At 41.3% G+C, this 12,137-nt stretch overlaps 1 protein-coding gene across 4 annotated transcripts in view; it reads right to left on the bottom strand.

Moving 5' to 3' along the window:
• The window catches only part of scaf8 (SR-related CTD-associated factor 8), a 39,745-nt gene that overhangs the window by 18,408 nt on the left and 9,200 nt on the right, over positions 1-12,137 (bottom strand). Inside the window, exon 2 of one of the 4 annotated variants that reach the window (XM_061247705.1) lies at positions 10,908-10,974. The exons of the other annotated variants lie outside the window; for them this stretch is intronic. The gene's annotated coding sequence lies outside the window, so the exon portion shown is untranslated. The remainder of the gene's footprint in view (positions 1-10,907; positions 10,975-12,137) is intronic. 4 annotated transcript variants of the gene reach the window in all.

The raw sequence follows: 12,137 nt of genomic DNA, 5'->3' as shown, positions 1-12,137 counted from the left end.
GGGATGCAATTCCGACCTGGATCACCCAATATGGATATAAATGCCTTCAAATGAAAGGTTTGCACTTTTTCCAAATGCAATGTGCTGAAGTACAGAGCCAAAAGAACAGAAATTGGATCACTGTCCAAAATCTTACAGACTGCACTGTAGCATTAGACATTGAGCAAATCAGGGCTGCAGTACTTTCAACCAGCAAAACTTTACTGAAGTTGAAACCATCAGTATCATCCTGTCCTTCACTTTCTGTGAATATTTCTGCCATATAGATTTCCTGAAGTGCAAGCAGAATGGAAGATTCATAGGGTACTGGAACAATACTGAGAATTGCTCACTATATTGAAAACACTTCCTCAAAGATTGACAGAAAATAACCATATCTGTGGGTTCAATTCCCCAGGGCAATATCGAGTGCTGCTGTTGTCTCACTGAGTAACGGACTGCACCTGAATTGCTTCACTAAAATAGCCAGCTGTATAACTGGACTGGATGCAAAAAGTTCCCTATTGTAAAATCCAATGCAGAATCCACAGAATACTCTGGAAAAATCCTCATGTGACCTGTAATTTAAGTGAGGTGCCTCCTAAGAGACAGGCAGAAATGCTGATAAATGCAGATTCCTGTTAAGAAGCAGATTATGTTTTCAAGACCGAAGCCAAACTTTTGGTACAGCAGGTACCCTATGAAAAAGCAAACAAGGTTTATGTCCCTCCCGTTTTGCCTATTTTTTTGTCAAGGAACATGAGGAAATACAGGTGCATCTCAAAAAAATTGAATATTGTGGAAAAAAATCATTTTTTTTGGTAATTGCATTCAAAAATTGAAACTTTCATATACTAGATTCATTACACATAAGTGTAATATTTCAGGCCTTTTTTTGTTTTAATCTTCATGATTACGGCTTACAGCTCATGAAAATTCCAGTATCTCAAAATATTTGAATATTTCATAAGACCAATCAAATAATACAGAAATGTTGACCTTCTGAAGAGTATGTTCATTTATCCATTAAATACTTGGTCGGGCAATCATGGAGAAGACTGCTGACTTTACAGTTGTCCAGAAGACACTCATTTACACCCTCCACAAGGAGGGTAAGCCACAGAAGGTCTTGCTGAAAGGGCTAGCTGTTCGTGTTGTATCATTACATTACATTACATTAGGCATTTAGCAGACGCTCTTATCCAGAGCGACGTACAACGAAGTGCAGATCAAACACAAGTACAAGTGCGAAGAGGACCTGAGAGGACAGTACAGTTCCGAGTCCTAGTGTAACCATACAGATACAATCGGAACCCTTGAAGAATACATCAACTTCCAAACTAGCATACCACAGTTGGCAGCTAGAATACCCCGAGCACAACAATAGTATCAAAGCATATTCATGGAAAGTTGACTGGAAGGGAAAAGTGTGGTAGGAAAAGGTGCACAAGCAGCAGGGATGACCGCAGCCTTGAGAGGATTGTCAAGCAAAGCTGATTCAAGAACTTGGGGGAGCTTCATGAGGAGTGGACTGAGGCTGGAGTCAGTGCATCAAGAGCCACTGCACAAAATCCAAGTTGCTTGAAGTCCAGTGAGAAGTTTCCACAGTCAGTGATGATTTGGGGTGCCATGTCATCTGCTGGTGTTGGTCCACTGTGTTTTATCAAGTCGACAGTCAACGCAGCCATCTACCAGGAGATTTTAGGGCACTTCATGCTTCCGTCTGCTGACAAGCTTTATGGAGATGCCAATTTACTTTTCCAGTAGGACTTGGCACCTGCCCACAGTGCCAAAATTACTAGAAACTGGTTTGCTGACCATGGTATTACTGTGCTTGATTGGCCAGCCAACTCGCCTGACCTACGGGGTAGAATCTATGGGGTATTGTCAAGAGGAAGATGAGACAACAATACAGACCCAACAATACAGATGAGCTGAAGGCTGCTATCAAAGCAACCTGGGCTTCCATAACACCCCAGCAGTGCCACAGGCTGACCTGGGCTTCCATAACACCGCAGCAGTGCCACAGGCTGACCTGGGCCTCCATAACACCTCAGCAGTGCCACAGGCTGACCTGGGCTTCCATAACACCTCAGCAGTGCCACAGGCTGACCTGGGCCTCCATAACACCTCAGCAGTGCCACAGGCTGACCTGGGCTTCCATAACACCTCAGCAGTGCCACAGGCTGATTGCCTCCATGCCATGGCGCATTGATGCAGTAATTTGTGCAAAAGGAGCCCCGACCAAGTATTGAGGGCATAAATGAACACTTTTCAGAAGGTCGACATTTCTGTATTATAAATCCTTTTTTCATTGGTCTTATGTAATATTGTAATATTTTGAGATACTGGATTTTCATGAGCTGTAAGCCATAAGATTAAAACAAAAAAAGGCTTGCAATATCACTGTGTAATGAATCTAGAATATATGAAAGTTTCACTTTTTGAATAAAATAACAAATTAGAATATCATGGAAAAGTTGAGATGCACCTGCATAATCTTAACAGTACTCTCTGATGGTTCTGGGACTATTAAATAAAAATCACAAACACAAACCAATTGTCAAAACATATAATTGTATAATCACATTTTAATGTTTAAAAAAAGAAAGAAACTTAAAGCCTGGTCAAAGGAAGATAATATACATTGACTGACTTCAATTCTGAGCTGGCAAGGCCACCTTCATATACATTTATTTCCTGATAATTTCTTAAGTTTAGTTATTCATTTATTTGTCAGGGAAAATGTACAAAAAAATATTAATCTCAATTAATGAGAGGAGATGCTTTGCACCAGATTTTAGCTCCTAGCTAATTTCCATCTGTAGTTCCAATTCCATTTGTTACCAAACTACATTCACAGTCTCTTGCAATAGCACGGTGCCTATTAGTTTTCAACTTGAATTTCCTCAGTTTACCCTGCTACACATCTTTGTTGTATAATAATGTATAATCCTAGATTTTTGATGAAGGTCATTAATGTTTGCATGCATTCCGAATAGATATTCCATTTTCCTCAGGTCAATCAGGTCAACAATGAAAAACAATTGTTTAAATTAAGTGTTTTCAAAACACAGTGAGCTATCACACTTTCACTTTACAGTTTTGACTACAGACTTTTGTGCTGCTGGAAAAATCCTGATAACCGATTTCCTGCTGGACACATACTCAAGTATGCTAAACATCTACACTTAAGGACACTTCATGATACTTCTCACTTGAAAACATACATTTTAAAAAGGGACAAAGATTTAATGATGCATTTTTGAAAATGCACAAATAACAAGCAGTTAAATGGCTAAGAATAAATTAAAATGAGAGTAATGAGATGTTGCATGCAGAAGCACAGCTGGCACACGCATCAGGTTGAATCCTTTTTCAGATGGCACAGCATACATCACATTTTTTTTCAGACAGAAAACATTTTATTTAAGGAATATTCAAGAATGTTCGAATGGACACCATGTTAACTGGGACTAGCTCGGGCACCATGCGAACTGGGACTAGCATGGCCACCATGCGAACTGGGACTAGCATGGGCACCATGCGAACTGGGACTAGCATGGGCACCATGCGAACTGGGACTAGCATGGGCACCATGCGAACTGGGACTAGCATGGGCACCATGCGAACTGGGACTAGCATGGGCACCATGCGAACTGGGACTAGCATGGCCACCATGCGAACTGGGACTAGCATGGCCACCATGCGAACTGGGACTAGCATGGGCACCATGCGAACTGGGACTAGCATGGGCACCATGCGAACTGGGACTAGCATGGCCACCATGCGAACTGGGACTAGCTCGGGCACCATGCGAACTGGGACTAGCATGGGCACCATGCGAACTGGGACTAGCATGGGCACCATGCGAACTGGGACTAGCATGGGCACCATGCGAACTGGGACTAGCATGGCCACCATGCGAACTGGGACTAGCATGGCCACCATGCGAACTGGGACTAGCATGGCCACCATGCGAACTGGGACTAGCATGGCCACCATGCGAACTGGGACTAGCATGGCCACCATGCGAACTGGGACTAGCATGGCCACCATGCGAACTGGGACTAGCATGGCCACCATGCGAACTGGGACTAGCATGGCCACCATGCGAACTGGGACTAGCATGGCCACCATGCGAACTGGGACTAGCATGGCCACCATGTTAACTGGGACTAGCTCGGGCACCATGCGAACTGGGACTAGCATGGCCACCATGCGAACTGGGACTAGCATGGGCACCATGCGAACTGGGACTAGCATGGGCACCATGCGAACTGGGACTAGCATGGGCACCATGCGAACTGGGACTAGCATGGGCACCATGCGAACTGGGACTAGCATGGGCACCATGCGAACTGGGACTAGCATGGGCACCATGTGAACTGGGACTAGCATGGGCACCATGCTAACTGGGACTAGCATGGGCACCATGCTAACTGGGACTAGCATGGGCACCATGCGAACTGGGACTAGCATGGGCACCATGCGAACTGGGACTAGCATGGGCACCATGCGAACTGGGACTAGCATGGGCACCATGCGAACTGGGACTAGCATGGTCACCATGCTAACTGGGATGCCAAATCATTTACTGATACCAGTTTCACTGGGTAGGCTAAAGTGTATTAAGTCAACATGGGAGAACACGCATTGTTGCCAACTATGTAAAGACATGAAAAAATATTTGAATGCGATTATATAACCTATAACCTAAAGACATGATTTAATACACTGTAATACTATTTTATTGATTTACTGGAACTAAATCTAGTTCGTTGGAAAATGCTAGATTAGAAATTATAAATATTTATTAGAGAATGAGCCAGGAATATTTATTCAATCATAACCGTAACCACAAAATTGGGCAAAAAGGAGCTTCTGCACATTTCATTCCATCTAGAGATATATTTTCAGCAGCCAAAAGAGTCCAAAAGAATGCTGGGGTACAATCAGTTGTATTCATAAATTATTTGTCAATTATTTGTTTATAAAATCCTCGTCAGAGCTGACAATGGCTCATGAAAATGGACTGAAGATGCTTTCTCTCTGTGGCTTTCACACCTAATTCATGGGGAGTTCCTGAACCCGGGGGAGTATTTCACAAAGCAGGTTTAAAGAGTTACTATACTGAGCTGGATAACTGCGGCGAGTAAAACCTGGAACAGCAGGTTTCACTTCAGTCCATGTTCCAGATTTGGGAGCATTCTGGTTTTTACTCTGTGCAGTTGAAGTTAAGGCTGCAATCCTGCTTCATGAAACAGGGCCCTAATCTGTAAACCGACTTGGTGTGGCTTGTTTGGGCAGGAAGGTCAACTCAATCAGGTGCCCACCAAATAACTACACCGTGGTCTACATGCTCTCAGTCCTTTCCCATTACTGCGAAGAACACAACCTGACCCCACTACAGGAAATGACCCAAAATACAGTACGCATTATGTTTTGACGGCAAATGTTACGTGCTAGCATTATTATGTTTAATTATGTGGACTATTACTCAATGTCGCAAAACAAAATTATTTGCACAAAGAGTAGGCATTTAAAAAATGTACACAATGCAAGGTCAAATGAAACCGCTGGTCTTGTGCAGGCCTGGACAAGTCCACGTATTAAGCAGAAAACTGGAAATTGAGTGGTTTATGAATATTATGAAATCAAGCTTATCAGATAGTGACTGATTTCACTCAACTCCTCTTCGGTGGAACAAGTCCACTGGGAAAATGTCATGGAAGACATCATCAGAACATGCATTCTCCGAGAGTATATGCTTGTAAGTCTCTGGATTAAAAGTGTCTGCCAAATTACTAAAATGTAATTATACACTCTGTGATAGCAGTCTGTAGTGTGATGCATGCACTGTTTAGCGCTCAATCTCAACAGTTGCTTATGTGATACAGTTCCATCAAGTGTTTTCGTACGGACACAAAAACTTTATGAATGAAATGTAATACAAAATTACAAAAATACTGTCCTTGGCAAGGAATCAGAAATCTCTTCAATTGCAAGTTTACCTCGCCAAATGTCTGCCCTAAAAACAACCTGCACAATGCCGTGGCTTTTGTTTATAAATTGCGGTTGCTAGAAACCAAATCGAACCCAAAGAGAAAATGCAACAAACAAACTACAGGTGTGTAAGCTCCCTTAAGGAGAAGCTGCAAGAAGTCTCTTGCGGTGTCTAGACTGGTTTTGTCTGTTCACATCTTGTAAACTTTTCCAGCAGGCTAGATTTGTTATGCACCTGCATGCTTCCTCAGTCATGAGCAAGACCTCACATGCGTAAATAATTTTGGAATACACAGCCATTTTGTCATTACCATGACATTTATATTTTATCACAAAATTGCTATGACTATGACTAAAAATAAAAATAAACGTTCTTATGGAATGGGTTTCTAGATTCCCAGCTCGTATCGATTATCCCTCTTAATTTTTCTCACGTTGAATTCTCTGGCACGGTGGCACTTCTACCGGCCCTCTCGCAACCAGAGCTAGGCAAGTCCTCATCCTTTGAGCTATGAGGCCCCTTCACAGCATCTTGCAAGTGTATCTGTGTATTAAATAACTTGAACTTCATAGACTATTAGTTTGGTAAGCGGATCGCTGCCATCAAACATTTGAACCAGCCTTCAAACATTATTATGCTATGAACAATTAATTAATTTGTTCTTTGAGAACACTTAACTGTGAGCTTGTGAACGTAATTTCAAATACTTGATGTGAATACAGCATCCTGTTTAATCAAAACTGTAAACTCAAAGATACAGGAGGGACCATATAAGAAATCATAATTTCAAACTTTAAAAAGCTAAAGTTTCATAAAGCCTGCTAAAGTCTTTCATAATCTGCCTTTACTCAACTCTTTCTGCCTCTTATCACTGCTTCCACTCCCCTCCTCTCTTGTATGCTCCTGTTTTCTAATCATTCTCTGCCCTCTGCCTTTTGCTGCCTCTCCTTTCTGATTTCCCTTAGTCCCCTTCTCTCATCCCTCGCTCCCTCTTTTATAGTTAAATCTATCCATTTACTCGTATATGTCATATAGAAATCCATACTTTGAGTTTGGAGACTATTTGAACTCCATTTTGTACAGATTATTCGTTGTGTATTGTGTTATGACCCGCCAAGGGACTGTAGATGGACATTAAGTACCGCAACTCTGTTGTAATGCATAATTTTGTTAAAGTACATATGGTCCTTGTCAAATGCACAAATAAAATGTCAAGAGGACCACTTTAGGGTCTGTCCACCATGCGTTTAGTGATTAAATAGATATTAAATAAATATTACCTATGCTGCCTGCTTTTGTAGAATGCGTTGAGGGCTTGCTTTCCATTATTGGTGCTGCCTTTGAAGAATGAACTGGTTTGGTCTGCTGAAAACGTTGACATACCGAGCAAAAACATGAGTTGTCGTCTCATAATTTTCCACCCATGGAAAACTGAAGCTTCCATGACGGTTAATAGGCTACAATCTCTTCCTCTTTGCTGCAGTGCCATAGCCACACACTGTAGGCTATTTCATGAAGATGGATCGGCCAGAATACAGTGACAGAGTGAAGAGGGCCAATGCTAAATTCAGTCTTTTTCCCACAGACTTGAACCACAACAAAATTAGATTGCTGCCGTTTTTCTGAGGCAATCGTCGGTTTCTGACATTTCTGTTTATTGACCATAATGTTTACACAGCTATTGGTAGCACTGCAAGAATTAAAGGGAAAGTGGAAATAACTTTAGGCTTTTTGAATGAAAAGTTGAAAATGAGACAAACTAGCTTGCCCTTATTAATGCAACGGAACTGCTCTTACTGCCAATAATGGTGCCATAATGTCAAAGAAGTTAGATGTTTCTATTTCATAAATGCGTGCTGACACGCTTCTGTTTTTAGTGCCAATTCATGTTAAAACTGTCAAAATTAAATTATGAATGACAGTTGCAAGTCTTAATGACTTATATATTATTATTATTATTATGTATATTAGCCTGTGTGGAAAAACTTCGTTCTGAACTCCCTAAAACATAGATCAGTAATTTCTTTCATCCCGCTATTCCTTCCTGTTACAAGTGTCAGGTTAAAATGATACAACATACCTTTTGCTATTATTGTGTGTTATAGCAAAAAAGTAATTATCTGAAAGCAAATTAAGTGGTGAAAAACACCGACTTAAAAAAAATAAATAATAATAATTTTTTTTAAAAAGTAGCCTACTGCAGAATGGCGCGACAAATGAGCACTGGCTCGATTGGGCAATTACATCAATCTACTGGCCCGAAACCATCTCATACCGGACCCAGGCCACTGAATACTCCTTAATGTAGAGCCCTGCATGTATACTTTATAGAAAACTTACAGGAAAAGGCATGTGAACACTTCACTGTGCTGCTCGGCGGAAAGATACAGAATAGACGCAGAATGCAGATCTCTGCCACAGCAGGACCACAGCAACAGGGTCTGCACTGGGATGGCTACTGGTGAAAAAACCTCCTCCACTACCATTACTTTAGGGATACGCTTCACCAAAAGACAGTGTAAAGATGTGCCATGGCCGCTACGCATGTGGTGTCAGATGAGCCTATGAACTATTTTTTAAGAGGCAGAAGGGGATTCCACTGAGGTACATACACATTGGACAGGGATCAATATGGTGGACCACAGAGGCCATTTAAAGTATGTTCCATCAAAAGAACAAGGGCTCGAGGGTGAGAAAAGATCGAAAGTTTGTTTCACACTGAAAGTATGCGCGTGAAATATGCCAGGAATTCTACTACCCAGTATTGGTGCCAAAAAAATTGATTCCTCAATTCACACACTAGGCTATCGGCCTTTAATAAAATGGACTGTACATTTCATTTGTTTCTGATTTTTTCCTCTATGTTCTTACAAATTGGTTGCCATTTGTACCCTGTTTATATAAATCGCCCATGTTAGTTGAGGAAAGACCGCTACGACCACATCCCCTGGCATGCCTACTTCAAGCCGCATCGTCTCGAGCCTCGGACCGTGATCAGGGCTCTTTTTGCATGCGCCAATCGTCCCTGCCGAGCATTTCCCCCGCACCCTTGGAGCGGCGGACCAATTATGCCACTCCCTCGTGCGCCGGCCGTACTCAGCGTTGGCAGGACCGGGGCACGAACCCCAGTCCTCAGTGTGCAACTGCATCAAACTGATGCCTGCATCAAGATCCAATTCCTTAGCTGTGAGCCACCACGGCACTTCTTTAAAAAAATATAATAATAAAAAAATAATAATAATCTATATGAGTGATGAGGTGTATTGTATGCTCAATGACACTGAAGAATTTTGTTTCCATCTTCCATACTAAATTTACCGGCATAAAAATTTCCGGCATGGAGAAATCTTTGGTGCGCGCCAAAGCAGGAAAAAAGGGAAAACAAATTATTCAAACTACAGTTAGAATATTTACTGGAGCCACAATGCAGCCCTCCGATATAATCAGAGAAAAGCAAAGGGAGAGGCTAGGCAGTAGACTCATGGGTTCTATCACATACAGGGACACTTGTTGGCTACCCACTCAGCAGTGCAAAGGTATGTGCTGGGAGAAGAGAAGATTAAATCTAATTTTCTTTGGTCAATAATGCCAGCGTTTTTATGATATTTAACCCCTATGATTGCTAAATATGTTCTATCATTTTGTGTCAGAGGTTGCAATGGTTTGCTTGTACAAAAATGTAATGGTAGTGAAATCAGACGTGGACTGTGGAACCTTTTTTCCCTCAAAAAAATCTGGATAGCATTTTAAAATTCATTCGTTTATTCGAGTTATACGTTATGACCTTTCTTCTGGCAAAAAAAGTGTGGTAGTTAAATTTTTTATGCCAGGAAAAGCCCGGATTTCTCCACCAAAAAGCATGGCATAATTATTCACACTCCTGTTTGTAGTACTCCTCCCTTTACCAGGACTATGGATGCAGCTCAGCCACCCTGCCACTAGATGCTCAGCTCTCACTTATAATTATCCTTTCAGAAAAACACACACACAACTGATTGACAGCGAAAGGCCAGTCAGTAAAAAAGAAGTCCTGATGTCACACCTCACCAAAAGTCCAATCTTCAATGTTCATTATCATTACTTTTATAGTTACTGTTATTTTTACAGAATAAACAAAAAAAAGTGTTTCTCAACGAGCACAAGAACACCCATACATACACTGGAAATGGAGGCATTTAACTTCCTGTCTGCCCCTGCTTTATTAATAATATTTGATTAGCCAATTATTATTATTTTTGGATTAGCCAGACAAAACGAGAGCTAACCATCAAAACCTAGCAAAGACGTGCTGTCAATATTAGTTACCAATGAAAGCAGTCAACAGTCTGCATAAGTGTAAATCAAATCTGGCAAAGAAACACACTTCAAAACTAACTCCCAGACTAGATGGAAACTAATAAGATTACATTGGAACAGACAAACTACCATAGAAAATGCACGACAAAAAAGCAACAACAAAAAAAGATAATTCTCTGGGACCTACAGTGAAGAATCTAGTTCTGGAAGCTGGCTTTTAGGACATTTACAAGATGGGGTCACATGAATTAGGGACAGCATATCTAGCTCAGTTATTGTGCAAGTCTGAATTAGGTGCTCCTATATGCACAAACAGCCAACTCTGAGCAGACGGAACTTCCTTCTACAAAAAAATAAAATGGGAGGGAAGAACAGCGCACAACATAAATGATCCATAGGAGCCAAAAACAGATCACAGCACAAGGCTGTGTAGCACAAGCGGCCATTAATAGGTTAAAAAAGCAGACTCCTGTAAACAAGATAGAGGCGACATCTATTCTGGGACAGCAGAGCCAGTCGGGAGACCGCTGTCTCACCTCCCCTCCCCCTATCCTATTTTTCCCCCTTCAGGTGAGACTTTTTCTTCCTTCCTTTTTTTGTGCTTTTGAAACAGCCCGTCTCCTACCTAAGCTGGTTAGGGTTCCCTCTATATCTCTGTTACCCTCTTCACTTTGGAGGTTCGGGGAACGCCGCTGAGGGAAGGGAGAGAGGAGTTATTCAACACAGGTAAACAGCACACTCAGGCAAAGACAAAACACCAGTGCTTTTAAACCAATATTCACCCCCTCCCCATTTCCCTTTTTTTCCCAATTAGGAAAAAGGCCAATTGCTGAAAGCCAAACTTTCGTAGACAAATTCTTCTACATGCAAAATATTAAAGAAAATTAATAATTCAGTGGTCCCGCATGTAACTTTCCTGCCAATTCAAGGAGGGTGAATTCCTTCAAGGGTCCTATTCCACAAAATTCTAAGACCCATAAAACCTTAAAAGTAGGCTAAAATGCTAACGTTGCCCACTATCAGAGGAAAAACATGAAAATGGAATCAAAAACCTTTGATGCGTTTGCTGTGCTATCAGTCACAATTAAACACAATCCCAACCCGATCCATTTTTAATTGAACAAAAACATGGTTCCAGAGGTAAACTGGTAAAGGTACCCCGAGTTATAGTTTATTCTAACTGCAGCACTGAAAATTAGCATTCCAAGAGTACAGTACATGCAGAATTAAATTTTTGTGTTTGAGGAAATCGAGGGTATTTTTTCCACAGCCACCGAATTAGTTAATATAGTGATGTTATTTATTATGTAAAGCAAAAAAGTATATATATCTTTTTCTTTTTATTTACTGTGCAGTACTTTCCAGTACTGCAGTCCCTCACCAAACCCAGTTTTGCTCACAGCGGATACCATATATTCTGGATCTGCGGTTCAGCCAAGGATGACAACAGTGCTTAAAGTACTATACACGTTTCAACGACCTGCAAAAAGTCCACTATCACCAAAAAAGTTTTGTGTCATTGGTATAAATCACAGCAAGTCTGCTGCTGCTAATAAGAGGCTTTTTGCAGCAACTTTGAATATACAGTATGAGAGGGACGTGCAGTGCAGGTATTGCTTTATATTTGTATTTTATCGGTACTTAATGAAGGAACATGCAAGGTTTAGATTTATGTCAAAAATGCTCTGGAACCTAACACCCAAGTCGTTAGTCTCACCAGCTACAGTGTAGCCAACCACGGTGGTTTTCAGGAATCTAATGTGGACACTATCAGAATTATCACTTTTTGCTTCGATCATTCATAACGCTCATGTTTTCACTGAGTGACTTCATTCCAGAGTACAGAGAGACATAG

This window comes from Conger conger, chromosome 1 (assembly GCF_963514075.1).
Source record: "Conger conger chromosome 1, fConCon1.1, whole genome shotgun sequence".
Lineage (NCBI taxonomy): Eukaryota > Metazoa > Chordata > Actinopteri > Anguilliformes > Congridae > Conger > Conger conger.
Note: the sequence above shows the minus strand (reverse complement) of the source record. Positions and strands in the feature narration are given on the sequence as shown.